Source organism: Phascolarctos cinereus, unplaced genomic scaffold (genome assembly GCF_003287225.1).
Source record: "Phascolarctos cinereus isolate Bilbo 61053 unplaced genomic scaffold, phaCin_HiC Scaffold_7;HRSCAF=346, whole genome shotgun sequence".
Lineage (NCBI taxonomy): Eukaryota > Metazoa > Chordata > Mammalia > Diprotodontia > Phascolarctidae > Phascolarctos > Phascolarctos cinereus.
The window spans coordinates 196,921,988-196,934,572 of NW_027556180.1; the positions used below are offsets into that span (position 1 = coordinate 196,921,988).

The 12,585-nt window shown below is 36.5% G+C and overlaps 1 long non-coding RNA gene across 1 annotated transcript; it reads right to left on the reverse strand.

Annotated features, from left to right (window-relative positions):
* Positions 1-1,704: 1,704 nt before the first annotated feature.
* LOC144454806 (uncharacterized) lies at positions 1,705-12,024 on the reverse strand. The gene is made up of 2 exons (XR_013483356.1): positions 11,927-12,024; positions 1,705-7,990 (listed from the first exon to the last, which is right to left on the reverse strand). It is a non-coding gene; the product is annotated as an uncharacterized LOC144454806 (long non-coding RNA).
* Positions 12,025-12,585: the final 561 nt, after the last annotated feature.

The following is a 12,585-nucleotide window of genomic DNA, read 5'->3' on the forward strand; positions in this document are numbered from 1 at the left end:
AAATAACTACAAAATGCACTGATTTACCAAAGCATACTCAAGACCTGTACAGATGTAAAATTCTCCTTGAAGAAATAAAGAGTGACTTATGCATTTAGGGAGATACTCAGTTTTCATAGCTGGGTCATGCTAACAAAATAAAAATGACATAACCACCTAAATTAATGAGCAGATTTAGTGCTATGCTAAACAAACCACTAAGGGAATGACAAAATGTCAACAAAATTTATTTGGAGGAAAGAATTATCTAGCATATTAAGAGAAAGTGATAAAAAATAGTAAATTACCTCCAGATCTCAAGTAATACTATAAAGAAGTTATTATCAGAACTGTTTGGTACTCAGTTAAAAATAGAATAGTAGATCAATAGAACAGAATAGGCAATAATCTTTTTTAATTTAACTAAAAAAACCAATAAATCCTTATTTAACAAAAATCATCAGAAGAACAGTACAGGAGAAATTAAATTTACATCATATATTACACCAAATATCACAGTAAACTCAAAATGGATATGTGATGTGAATATTAAAAGTCATATTATAAAAGCAAAACAGAAAATAAATAGATCAACTGTCTTTCATAACTATAATTCCATAGGGGGTAAATTCCTAAATACACGTAGAGACAATTCCAAAAGCTGAAGTTGATCATTTAGGTTAATATGAAATTGAGAAATGTTTGCATGAACACAATCAAAGCAACTAGGATAAGAAAGGAAATATTTAACTTGGAAAATTTGTATCAAATATCTCTTATAAGCATGTGATATTCCAGACATATAAGCAATTAATTGACTAAAAGTCCCCACCCCCAGGGATAATTGATTGAAGGACTATGGTTAAAATATTCTTAAAGGAAAAATTACGAACCATTAATCACCAGATAAAAACTACTTTAAAACCCTGATAAGAAGAAATATGCATATTAAAACAGCTCTGAGGTTTCATCTCACATCAACTCAGTATGCAAAGATGAAAAAAATAGGAAGAGTCAATGCTGAAGGAGTTGCAGAAATTAATGCCTTTTTGTCGGAATTGTAAATTGGTATAACCATTCTGGAAAGCAATTTAGAATTATGATAAGAAAGTGATTACTGAGACCATACTTTTTGATCCACTGTTAGGCATATCTTTTTCTTTTTTCCTTTTTGGGAGGCAATTGGGGTTAAGTGACTTGCTCAGGGTCACACAGTTAGGTGTTAAGTGTCTGAACCCAGATTTGAATTTAGGTCCTCCTGACTCCAAGGCCTGAGCTTTATCTACTGTACCACCTAGTTGCCCTAGGCAAATATTTTAAAAAGGTCAATGAAGGGGCAAGCTAGGTGATGCAGTGGATAGAGCACTGACCCTCGAGTCAGGAGGACCTGAGTTCAAATCCAACCTCAGACACTTAACACCTACTAGCTGTGTGACCCTGGGCAAGTCACTTAACCCCAATTGCCTTGCAAAAAAAGTAAATAAATAAAATAAAAAGGTCAATGATAAAAAGAAAGACCCTGTATATACCAAAGATTTGTAGTGATACATTCTATAGTTAGCAAAGAACTAGAATCAAAGCAGACACCATTCCATTTGGGAAAAGCAAAATTAATTGTGGTACATGAATGATGAATACAGAAAAGTTGGGGAAGACATGTGAGCTGATGCAAAGTGAAATGTTTGGACCCAAGGGGAGAAAATATACACAATGACTCCAAAGATGTAAATGCAAAGTCAGTCAGCAAACATTTATTAAGCACTTAGTATATGCTAGACACCGTACTAAGTGTTGGGAAGACAAAGAAACAACAACAACAACAACAACAACAACAACAACAAAATCCAAAACTGAAGGCTATAACTACAATGTCTGCATGGAAAGAGATCTATGACCTAGTGAAGATTTAAGCTTTGCTCTGCAGCTAAAGTTAGGGTTGTAATAATTTTCTAATGAAGCAAATAGACAAGATGAGAAATTGCACAGGGCCCTGTTCTACAGTTTAATCAGTTTTAAGTTCATTTTGCTACTGTAGCTTCTTTGGCTGAAAAGACAGTAAGAAGACATAAAACTTCTTCCCTGGTCTTAATAAGTTCAGTCACCAAAGACAATTGCATCAGAAGAAAAGTTTCGTCTTCCCTGAAGCTTTGGGTGTTTGATATTAAACCCTATGAAACTGGGAGCAGAGAATCAGACAGACTTTTGTGGTGAAAGAATACATACATATATATATGTGTGTGTGTGTGTGTGTGTTTAAATTGCTATAATGAGCTCCACTCACCATATAATATCTCTACTTGATAAAAATGTCTTATTTCTTCTTCTTCTTCTTCTTCTTCTTCTTCTTCTTCTTCTTCTTCTTCTTCTTCTTCTTCTTTTGGAACAATATACACAGTGATACTTAGAGAGGGTATATTTCATATAGCCTTATTTCAGTGCTGCATTGTGGGATAGAGGTGACCCTGGGTCCTTAAAGATTGTGCCAGTGGCAGATTCTATCAGTCAGGGAAAGTATGAGATCTCATTGTATAATGGCAAAAGTATGGTACTCAGAGCCTGGAAATTTGGGCTTAAATCTTGGCTCTGACACTTACCAACTGTATGATCTTGCTGTATCATTTAATCTCTCAATTTCTTTATCTGTAAGATGGGAATAATATTTGTACTGCTTACCTTATAGCAATTTAATGGCAAGAACATTGTTACCTTAAAATCATTATATCCATATGAGTTGTAATTATTAAAGTCATAGCTCTATTAAAAATCTAGTACAACTCTTCATTTTACAGGTAAGGAAACTGAAAAACACAGTTTTATCTTGCCCAAGGTCAAATACTAATTGGTAGAACTAACATTTGGGAGCATGTTCAATGGAAATGGCCTTGGATATATGCTATGGAGCATCTAGGTTCAAATCCTGGCTCCATCTGTGTAACATTGGGCAAGTTGCTTAGACCTCAGTTTCTACACTTCACAAATGAAGAGGTTGGGCTATGGCTGCATCCCAATTAGTGTGAATAATGAATTTAGTCAAGTGGTTGAATTATTTGAATTTGTATTGTGCATTTCCATTGGGGAAACCAATTACCATATTTTAGATAACCACATTTTCAAGAATGAGACCACTTCATGAGATTCATTATTCAGACTAATAGAACTTGTATATGACCTCTAAGGTCCTTCTATCTCTGAAGTCAAGCCCTATGATATCAAGTGGACTGCACCATTCACCTGTGATTAGCGTAGGTCCTGTCTATGTTTCAAATGAACATAGCCTAGTTTTTGTTCATCAAGTAGGTAAAGCACCACTGCAACTCATGACAAGTGTCTAATGAAGCCTGGAGGGTGGTGGTGGTTATGATAAACACCAGTAAGACCCTTAAAGTGAGAACTTAAGTATATTTCACAAAAATGGATTATTATCTTGAAAACAATAGATACATCAAAAAAGAAACTACTAAGGCATGTAAATTAACTTAGTTGTTAATTATATCAACTGTGACACACAAATATTCATTTTAATGAAATTTCATATAACATTTAGAACACGACCTCCTCCCATGTGGGGATCCCAAAATAGTTATTGCAAGTTCAGTGTACAAAACTCTATGGTTCCACCTCCACTCAAAATAAGTCACAAAACCCTACCCCAAGTTTATTTTTTCTATGACTAGTTATAGGACAAAACTAATGAAAAACAATGCTATTAAAGAAATAGATTCACAGATTCAAAGCTTAAAGGGATCTGAGACATCATCAAATGCAATGCTGTCATTTTACACTCAAGCATGCAAACAACAACAACAACAACAACAACAACAACAAAAAGTGAGGAGGTTAAGTTGTTTGCCCATGGTCACATAGCTACTATCTCTTCCATCTCTAAACTATGAAAGTAACTGTTGAATTGGGATTTGCATCTAGTCTTGCTGATTTCAGGTATGGTAATCCATCCACTATACCAGAAAGGATAGTAGGAAGATTAGCAATTGAATACTACCACCCTCTTTAAACATAAGGCCTACTCTCTGACAAATGTATGTCCCACTAGAAGGATAATGAATATGCACAGAGATCACACATAAGGGTTCAAGATGTGGGGAACATGTGTGGAAGGGCAACTCACAACTCTGATGCTACAAAACTACTGATGTCTTCTGGACAAGTTATTGTGCTACTGTCATTGGGCCTGGGTGTGTCATCTCGGCTAAGCAAGTTGTTCTGTGGGGATCTACTTGTCCTTGTTGGTCTTCCAGTAATGACTGGGTATATAGTTCCTGGTGACTACTGTGCAGGTAGCCTTACTGCCACATTGCTCTCATGGTCTGATGGTATCTCCTCTAGGCATTGCCTTTATAAGCTCAGTTGGGTGTAACTCTAGTGGTTGTTGGACTCTAATTTTCAGCTAAACATAATCATCATCATCATCATCATCATCATCATCATCATCATCATCATCACAGTTAACATTTATATAGCACCTCCTCTGTGCCAAACACTGTTCTAAGTGATTTATAAATATCTCCTTTGATACTCACAACAATATGGGGAGGTAGGTGCTATTATTATCTGTTTTTTACAGATGAGTAAACCAAGGCAAATAGAGGTTAAGTGACTTGTCCAAGTTCACACAGCTAGTGAGTGTCTGGGTCCAAATCTGAACAAAGGTTTTCCTGACTTAAGGCCCAGTGCTCTATCCAGTGTGCCACCTAGCTTCCCCATATAATAGGAGTAGTAGTACTGACAAAATGGGAATAACAATAGCACCTACCTCCCAGAATTGTTGTGAGGATCAAATTAAATGTGAAGTGCTTAGCACAGTGTCTGGCACACAGTAAATACTATATAAATGTTAACAATCAGTAGTAGTGGGAGAAGTAACAGTAGCAGTCATGGTAAAATGGGGGCAAGAGTAGCTAGGTGGTACAGTGGAACTCAGGAAAGCCTAAGTTCAAATCCAGCCTCAGATACTTACTATCTGTGTGGTGCTGGACAAGTCACTTAACCCTCTTTGACTCCATTTTCTCATCTGTAAAAATTTGCTAGAGAAAGAAATGTCAAATTATTGCAGTACCTTTGCAACAATTCCAGTATCTTTGCTAAGAAAACCCCAAATGGGGTCACAAAGAGTCTGAAACGACAAGTAAAATGGGAACAAAAATAGTACCTCCCCCCCCCCAGAGTTGTGAAGATTAAATGGGATAATAATTATAAAATATTTAGTAATTGTAAAGTGCTTGGCAGGTAGTAACTGCTAGATAAATATTAGTAATTATAATTACTGTTGATGTTCTCTACCCTCCTAGTTTACCTTCCTATCTTTTTTTTTTCATGTGTATCTGTCCCAGAGAAGCCTTTCATGCTATATTGCTTTAATGCTGTATTTTGACCAATGGAAATTCTACATAGAGAATTACGGGGCTCATATTAAACCTCTTGTTTATATATCATTTATAAATTTTATGACATTTTGTGTGATTAGATCCAAATACTGTAATTTGGTGCAATTTAATTTAGTGCAATTTAGTGTTTGGATAAGCTAAATCTCAAAAGGTATAGTTTGACCCACCTAAATTAACTTTTTGTGTTACTTGAGATATTTTCCCCATCCTTAATTATAACAAAACAGAGAGCCTTTCAAGTATATTCAACAATTAAATAATTATTAAGTATCTGCTGTATGTAATCTTTCCTGGAAAGTTTTCCTGCTCTGTCCAACTACTTCACCAAACATATATACCTAGCTGCTAATGCTTCTTTCAGATTTCCTTCATCTACTATATATCTTATGTGTGTGTATGTGTGTGTGTGTGTGTTTGTGTACAGAAAGAGAGAGAGAGATTTGCACATCTCCTCCATTGGAGCGTACATTCCTCAAGAACAGGAACTTTCTTGCTTTTGTTTTGTTTTGCTTTTGCTTTTTGCCTTTTTTGTGTCCCAAGTGATTAGTACAAGGCCTGGCATATAATTCACTCTAAACAAATGCTTATTGACTAACTAAAACTTGGTACCAAGTGTCCGGGGTGATGCAAAGACAAGACTTAAGAGTTTATTGCCTGGCTAGAGTTTGTTCTTACTAATATGTGTACTTAACATTGATTATATGCCTAATTTGTAGTATTTCCTAGTTGGAGATACTAACCAATCATTAAATCATCATTATCTACATCAGTTTATTCCTTGCAAAGTGGTTCTGGAAGGAATTATTTCCTTTAATACTTATTGAAAGAATGAAGGTAATCATTGTCAAGTTTAATTATTGAGGTAATTTGTAAAGCTTATGAACAGGTCAGAAAGTGCTTAAAAGAAATCACATTTTGACTTGCTATGAAAAAAAAATTCTGCTGCCTTTCTGTTTTAATCTGGTAGGAAGTCAAAGCCAATTAATAAGGCAAAGATAAAAATGTAAAGCCATGGACTATGCCATACATTAGTATGGTATCCTCAGCAAGGTCTTTTGCCTTCTACAGGGAGCAGCTGCCCAGAGGCATCTTATCATTCCTACTGGGAGGTCCTCATCTATTTCCTCCTTTCCTCTCTTTCTTGCCTATATATCACTTTTATTTTGTTCATTGTTGGCGAATGAACCTCTTCTTTCCACATTTAGAATGTAGATTCTGGCTGACTTGTTTCGAAGGGGTAAAAAAAAAAGTGTGATAGGTGATATACATTTTCTGTAACTTTACAGGGAGCTATAAACCTTATACCATAGAGAAAAGCAGTAAAAACATTTTTTTTCCAGACATATGAACCATCATTTTAAAAAAATGAGTGTATTGAAACTCTTGATTGGGAAGAGAGACAGAGACAGAGACAGAGTTTGAGAGATAAAGATTGAGAGACAGACATAAACAGACACAGAAACAGACAGACAGACACGCGCATGCACGCGCACACACACACACACACACACACACACAACACACACACACACACACAGATTGTTTCTAAGACTGTGGTCACTATACTCCAAAAAATAAGAACACAGAAATCCACTACACTTTGCTTTTCCCATTCTACATTCTTCTAAATATATACAATTAGTTATTACTCACACTCCTGCTTTTCATGGCAGGCATTTGTTGGTTTTGTTGTTTTGTTTTTCTTGTTCTGCCCATCTTCATAGCCTTGCTGATATTTCCATGTCTCTGCAGAAAGCTCCTTATTCAGTTTCCTCTTTGGTAAAATGAGGGTGTTGAACTAGACATGCTCCAAGGTCCTTCCAGCTCTGAAACTTTATATTTCACAACTATTCTATTCACAACTTTTGCAACTGAGAATCTGCTTTGCTGTGGATTCTTTATTTTCTTTTGCTTCCCCCAAGCAGAGATGCAAATTATCAACTGCACAGTTACTAAGCTATATCACAGAAAAGTGAAAGGCTTTTGTTATCAGATTTTAAAATACAGATTGACCTTGAATAGTGTTGTTTATCCTGGTCTCTTTTAGTGGTTAAAAAATCCTGGATAAAGTTTCTTTGAAGAATTTCAAAGTATAAAACATAGCTTCAAGTCCACTGAGTTTGACTCCTACATTTTGTTCATCTTTCTCTCAACCAAGGTATTTAATAATCAGGTCTGTGGTCAGTTAGTCATGGTAGGGTGGGGCAGGAACATGCTACCCTTCTTAAGAGAAAAAGTGAGTATGGTCTAAAAACAATCCTTATTTACTTTTATTAACCATTTTTGTGATTCTTTCTGTGTCTGAATCTTTAGAAATGTAGACTATTTAAACATAGATGGAAGTTGGAAGGTAGATAGCTATAAAACATAACAGATTTGTCGATGTGTCTCCACCTATGTATTTTCATCAGGAATGACAGCGAACATTTGGATTCTGGTGTCTTGGTACCTTAGTGGATTTTTTTAAAAGTATAAGATTATTTTCAAGTCTATAAAGTCAAAACATGGCGCTGGATTACTCCAAATTCCTACAGAAAGAACTGGTGCTGGAGGTGACATAATTTTAAAGGTTCAGTTTATTTTCAAGTTCATTTGTCTCCAAGAGAGCTCTGAAAAAGAAAGATTGCAAAAAGTCAAATACAACAATCACTATTTCTCTTAAGTTAACCACAAACACATTGGTAATTACTGACCTATCCTTTCTCATCTTTACCAAATGGAAATGATCTATATGAAAATAATAGTCATGAAAAAAAATAAAACTATGACAAGTTAATAGTTAGGCTCTGTAATAAGCCAGGCCTGACTCAGGCTCTTCTGTTAGTTTAAATTTGAAATTAGAAAGAAATTGAACACTCATACCGGGTGACCAAAAGAGATTTACTTCGATATAGCAGGAAAAAGATATTCAGTGAGAATAAAGCATTGACTCAAGTATAGTTTTCCTGAATTTGTGTTAGTCATACTCTGCCAGTTAGCAGGCAGGGGGAAGAGCATGTGACTCCTCATGCTCGGAATTTTTTTTTAACTTAAGACAGCAGGAATCTACATCTATGGCCTAAGTATTAGCCCATTAGACCTGCCAAGAATAGCTTATGGAAAACTAACCTTGTTTTCCTGGATTGGGTTTTAGGGAAAGCAAATCAGGCTCCAATGGCCAGGAAATATTGTTTTTATCATCACATCCTCTTCACAATCAAGCAGTGGTCAGAGGAGAATCTCACAATCTCAGAGAAATAAAATTGGGGAGATACAAAATCCTTGTTTTGTTTGTTAATTTAGAAAATACATTTGACTAGGTAAAGGAAAGTAGTAGGCTCTCCTGAGCCTAATAGAAACACACATTTTTTTAGACATAAGCAGAATTTCCTGAATTTTTTAGATATGAGGTTTTTCTGAAATAAGATTGTTTTATGATCCTATGAGACTCCTTGATAGATGTAACAATAGAAATAATTTTGTTTATGCACCTTTAAATTATTAATGCCAAATAAGGCAATAAACAAGAAGACATATGCCTATAAAATATTCTCATAGACTTTTAACCCCAAGCCAACATAGAAGGGGAGGCTCTTATAGATGATGAAGCTCTTCAGATGTTCCCATTTGCAAATGACTGTGTTGATTTTCATGAGGATGGAAGCTAAACCCCAAAAAGCGGACACCCTGAACTTTCCCACATGGAATCTCTGGCATTTCCTGAGACTATAATCTCATCAACTGGCCTTCCATTGTGTCTACACCACCCTTAATCTAGCCTAGCTCTCCACACCTCCTTATGGCGCCTGGCCATGTCCCACCCTTAATCCTAGCTAGGCTCCATTCTCCCTTGGCCAAGAGGTCCAGGTCCCAGGTGTTCTGTTTACCACAGCTTACTGGCTGTGCCCCATTCAGATCTTCCTTAGACCCCTTCTCCAGTCACCCCAAACTACTTGGCCACTCCTAGATCCCTCCCACAGTCTTTCTGTACATAAGGTCCATCTTCTCTCCATTAAGGGGCTCAGATTCCTAAAATCTAGCCACTGCTCAGATTCTTACAATCTAGCCAATAGCTCTCTAATGTTCAGTCTCCTTAAGAGTCTGCCCAATATGACAGATGTTCTAATAAACCTTGTCTTTGGCTGATAGAAGGCTTGGGTCTAATTCTTTTGAGCAGGATCTGCTTGTTCTGATTTTGGGGTTCCAGCACCCCTAAATCTCTAGACCTCATCAATTTCATCAATATCTACTTGAAGTATATACTATCTACTAGCCCTAAAAATTGATTTTACAATCAAAATAGGAAAAAAAAGTAAGATACATGAGATTTTGGCATATTACTGAGATTACGGCATACAATGTAAGTGGTATCACATTGAATTAAACCAACAGTACAAATGCCTTTGGACATGTCCTGAATATAGGACAGATTTTTGAATGGCATGAGAGTATCTTAGATTATATAATGGAATTATGTAATGCTTTTGATGCTCTCGGTCTATTTCTTATGACAAAACCAGCATTTTTGTTACCATTCTCCTGGCAATGCAATAATAATGTATATCATGGTGGGTATAAGCAGACTGCATCATGTTATCAGTGATATCTTGAATTTAAACAGCATTATTATATGATGACATCAAGGGTATACATGATCAGGAAATTAGGTAGGAGTATAGCAAAAGAAAAGAATAACAAGTAAGCAGCCCAAGTGTTTCATTGATATCAACTAAGTTGAAGAAACAGTGGAAGGAAGGCAGGCAGGTAACAAGCTTTATTAAGTACTTACCATGTGTCAGGCATTGTGTACTAGAGATACAAATAAAATGAAAAAGAAAGACAGTCCCTGCTCTCAAAGAACTTATATTCTAATTGGGGAAGACAACTCACAAAAAAGAAGTTGAAAAATGTGTGTGTACATGTGGAAGATATAGGGGAGGTTAAAGTACTGAAAGCCAAAAGCTGATCCAGAAAGAGTATGAAGGTTAGCCAGCTTAGACTAATCTCAAAGGCACTGGGAGTGATGGGATATGGGCCCAAGCCAAGACCTTCACCCTTTGCCCCCAAAAAATCTGGGTCCTATTTGTCTATGGCCTCAGAAAACTCTTCAACTTTTCTTGATCTCACTCTGGCAGTGAGTTCCTTATCCAGTCTCCCTATCTCCCTTTCAAAGCCCTAGCCCCCACACTTTGATCTTATTCAGATGCCTTTCAAACTTCTTCCTACCAGTTCCCTTCATTGTCTATTCTTATCAACCTCCTGGACATTCTCATCCCAGTTTCATTATCTTTTCCCATTCAATCTCTCAGACATTCCAATCAGAACTCTCCCTAAATCACCTAGACCCTTTTCCTAGCCCCTCCTCTGGTCACCCAAAGTTACTTTAATGTATATAAGATCCACCCTGGCTCCCGTTTAAACTCTGAGACTTTCATGATCTATCTCTACTAAACTTTTTCTCTGGCTGAAAGAGGATTTGGGTTGAATTCATTCAGACAGGGCCCATGTTTCATGACCTCAGGGTCCCACCACCCCTAAACCTCAAGACCTCATCAAGAGGACCTCTCTAATAGAAGGGGGATATTCTAGGGAGATAAGTCAGCATGGGAGGATGGATATTCAAGGATGAGGAGGTCCCAGGTGCTAAGAGAGGTTCCAGTGTGAGGCTATAACTGAGGTAAGATGCTGAAGCCAAAAAACAAAAAAATGAAAAGCACAGCCAGTAAGGGAATGAAGCTTAGCAAGCCTGAGCCTATGCTCAAAATGGATGTCCCAGAGCAACTTATTAGTGGAAGAAGAGAGCCAGTATGGTAAAAGCCCCAAATCCTGAGGGAGCTTCCAGGGTGAGAAAGCAGTTGAGATGTGATTGAATTTTGTAAAGTTAGAAGCAGAGGTGTGAAGGGAATTCCCAGGATTGCGTATATCCTCTTTGAAGGACTGGTAGAAGTACATGAATAACAATCTTAAAGGATGAAACCATATAGTACTGTGTAAAGTAATGCCCACATTAAAAAAAAAAAGAATGCCCACATTAATGAAATCATATGTCCATCAAAGCATGGAGGACTTCCCTAGTTTGTAAAGTCCACCAGGGTAGATACAATGTTTTAATTATCTTTACATTTCTAAGCATTTAGCATAATATTTTTCACATAATAAACTGCTTTTGAATAAATGAGTGAGAAGGGTTCTAGTCCTAGTTTAGCTACTAAATAACTGTATGACCTTTATTTCTTTGGGTCTCAGTTTTTTTTTTATTTGTAAGGAAAAGGATAAACTAGATGGCAACAGATTCCTCCCATATCTAAAAGTTTGGTATGCTTTTGTGAACTAATGAAATTTTTAGGGATGGTAGATATGGGGAGATAAGATTGGAGGAAGGTAGAAAAAGAAAGAATGAAGGAATGAGTGGAAAAAATCCAGCTATGTCAACCTCATATGCCAGTGGCTCCCTATCACTTTTAGGATCAAATACAAAATCCTCTGCTTAGAGTTCAAAGTTCTTCATAATCTCTCTGTCCCACCTTTCCTCCCCCATTCCAGTCTTCTTATACCTTACTCCCTACCATACATGCTTCCATTTGACGACACTGGCCACCTTGCTGTTCCACAAATAAGACACTCCATCTTTCAGGTTCTGGACACTTTCTCTGACTGTCCTCCATATCTGTAAGATGAAATGTGAAAAACTGTAAGATGAAATATGTAGATAAAATTAAAGCAATCATTAGAAATTATTTTTCCCAATTATATGTCAGCAAAATTGACCACCTCAGCGAAATGAATGAATATTTACAAAAATATAAACTGCCCAATTTAACAGAAGAGGAAGTAGAGTGCTTCAATAACCCTATCTTAGAAATAGAAATTGAAAAGCTGTCAATGAGCTCCCTAAGAAAAAATTCCTGGGACCAAATGGATTTACAAGTGAATTCTATCAAACATTTAAAGAACATTTCATATCAATGCTATATAATTTTTTAATTAATTAATTTGTTTTTAAGTTTCAACATTCACTTCCACAAGATTTTGAGTTCCAAATTTTCTCCACATTTTGCCCTTCCCTCTCAGATGACATTCTGAATGCCCCTTCCCCTAATCTGCCCTCCCTTCTATCTCTACTCCCTTCTGTTATCCCCTTCCCCTTCTATTTTCCTGCAGGGCAGGATAGATTTCTATACCCCGTTGTCTGTATATCTTATTTCCCAGTTGCATGTAAAAACAA